General features: G+C 40.8%; 1 protein-coding gene across 1 annotated transcript in view; it reads left to right on the forward strand.

The window, feature by feature from the left end:
* LOC125486445 (paired amphipathic helix protein Sin3a-like) overlaps positions 1 to 2,957 on the forward strand; it is a 16,511-nt gene that overhangs the window by 902 nt on the left and 12,652 nt on the right. The window lies entirely within an intron of this gene.

Raw genomic sequence — 2,957 nt, forward strand, 5'->3', positions numbered from 1 at the left:
TACCCTTCCATCCCCTCCCCTTCCATCCCCTCCCCTTCATGTAGGGGTCCTTCTTACTCATTTGATTCATGTCATTTAAGAGACTGCTGGATTAAATTTCCTTCATGGGACAATGAGAAAGTTATATTTGTTGGATTGCAGTGCAAAATTAGTTGCATCATCACCAGCACTAAATCTCCAGTGAATGCAAAGGAACATAATGTGTTTCTGTTTGTACTAAAAGGCAGCAGTTGGTAATATTTTGAAAGTGATAACCATGCAGCAGAAAATTATTATCTCTAAGAAATATACAGTCTTAGTACTTACCAAGTCTTTCATCTGTGTGTGTTCTGATTTTACATCGAGGAGAATAAATTTTAAGGCTAACAGTCCACACCAGTCAGCTTCTCAGTAAGTGTAATACATTTTGAAATGAAGACATTTGAAATGTATCAATTATGACTAAATAACCAAGTTTGAAGATCTGTTCCTGAGAAGGTGCATTTGTTTAGATCTGACCATCTAACCCAATGGGTGGGCCAGTTTTTGTTGGTGGAGTGTCATCTGGATGAATTTCATTTTAAATTATAAAAAAAGGTTGTAGTACATGTGAGTGTAAGTGAATTTGCTGTAACTTGCTATGATTTGATTTCCCTGATTTTTTTTGTGCTTGTTGTTAGCGGAGTCCACCTGGTGTCCAGTGATGAATCTCCTGGAAATTTTGCCCATGTCTGACACTGTGCCTTCAATTTGGTTTCAAATATGATTTTTGAGAATTTTTTTTCAGAAATGATTCTTGTTTGACAGATGAAGTTAACTTTTCATATAATTTGATGGCTTCCATGCAAGTCACTGATGATCTATCTATTTATTAAATTTCACAGTGGCCTGTTTGATCTCCCAGTTATGATGTGGGTGAATGATGCTGTGCTGGGATTTGAACTCGGGTTCCCAGAACGTTATCCGGGTCTCTAGATTAACAGTAAAGCGATAATACCATTGGGCCATCACCTTCCCTTGTGGCCTCGATTCCACTTTACATAAACCTTAACATCCTGATCAAACAAAAATCAAACTCAACCTTGAATAGATTGAATCAGCCAGGCCCCACTCTTTCTGGGTTAGAGAATTCCAAAATGTAATGACCCTGTAATGCATAACTTGAAAATCCCTTATTTTGAAACTCTGTCCCCACATTTCCCCCATAGACTCCCCACTGTGTGGAAGCAGGCCATTCGGTCCATCGACTTCACCAACATGCCAAACAGCATCCCTCCCAGTCCCACGGCCACCACTACCTCTGTAACCCTGCATTTTCCCATGGCTAATCCACCTAACCTACACATCTTTTGACTGTGGGAGGAAAATGGAGCACCTGGAGAAAACCCACACAGACACGGAGAATGTGCAAACTCCACACAGACAGTTGGCTGAGGGTGGTATTAAACCCAGGTCCCTGGTGCTGTGAGGCCACAGTACTAACCACTGTGCCACTCTCAAGAGGAAATATTGTCTCAGTATCTACCCTGTGAGGCTGCCTCCCTTATGCCACATCGAGGGCCGAAGGGCCTGTACTGCACTGTAATGTTCTATGTTCATCTGGTTAGCATATTGAAGTCAAGCCTTGCTATTCCTGGAATTGTCATAAATGTTATAGACTTTGAAAAGTAAGCAGAATTATCCAATTTACATGACTAACTGACTCGGGTCTGCAGAAAGCACAGGACCAGGTTTCTGTGCTTAACAAGAATTACTTTATTTGGATTGGATTACCTACTTTATAAGTAATTACTTCGCATCCCCTAATAAAGTAATAAAGCAATGGCATATGGTATTACTGCTAGACTTTTAATCAAGAGATTCTGGCAATGATCTGTGAACCAAGGTTTGTATCCTGGAATTTGAATTGAATTAAAAATCTGAAATTAAGGGTCTAATGATGACCATGAATCCATTGTCAATTGTCAGGGAAAACCCTCTGGTTCGCTAATGCCCTTCGGGAATGACATGTGCCGTCCTTACCTGGTCTGTCCTACATATGACTCCAGACCCACAGCAATGTGGTTGACTCTTAACTGCCCTCTGGGCAATTAGGGATGGGCAATAAATGCTGGCGAGTGATGTCCACATTCGGTGAATGAATAAAAAACAATTACAAATTAACAGACTGTAGGTGCAGGTAAACGATTATGAGCAGTCAACATGTGACTCTACTAGTTAAAACTTTAACCCTTTTATAAACTTCCCCTTAGATGCACGTGGTAAGAAACATGGGTTTTAAGGATGCAGGGAAACAGGGAAAGGAATCTGGAGAAGAATGATCTAGAAGCAACATTCTGATCTGCTAATTATGATTCTTGTGCTGATCAGAATGTTGCTTTTGGATCATTCTTCTCCAGATGCTTCCACTGGTTTACAAGAGGACAGGGTGACTGGTTCATACATTAAAAAGGTCTCTGATACATTAATTAAACATCACCACTTACAGCAATTGCTGAAGAAAGATAATCTGGCTTTCCTCAAGCTTACAGTGACTTCTTCAGAGTGCACACAGAAGTCTTGAGTTGCTGGAGGTCTGATGGCTTTTCACATCTTGTTCAAAGTCCCAATCTGTTCACCAACCTGAGAACCAATCACATATTTGTTGGCAGGCAGAAGGCCTTTGTCATCAGTAACTGGTCACTGATCAACAGACCAATCAGCAATTTGTTGCAGGCTACATCTCCTTTGGACACATCCTTTGGGTTCCTGTTTGAATAAGCATTCATGTAAATAGTGTTTGTAATGACTATCAGGTTACTTATTAAAACAAAAGTCAATAACCCTTCAGGAGTTTGTTGGTTTTTAAAGCCCACAGTGAGCAATTTGGTACCCTGTCTTCAGACTGTAATCTGGGATTTCTGTTTCCCAAGTACAACACTGGGGTACAGTGCCGGTGGGGACAGGTCTGTCACTGTATAACACTGGGGTACAGTACC

The sequence above is a fragment of the Rhincodon typus genome, chromosome 29 (genome assembly GCF_021869965.1).
Source record: "Rhincodon typus isolate 14 chromosome 29, sRhiTyp1.1, whole genome shotgun sequence".
NCBI lineage: Eukaryota > Metazoa > Chordata > Chondrichthyes > Orectolobiformes > Rhincodontidae > Rhincodon > Rhincodon typus.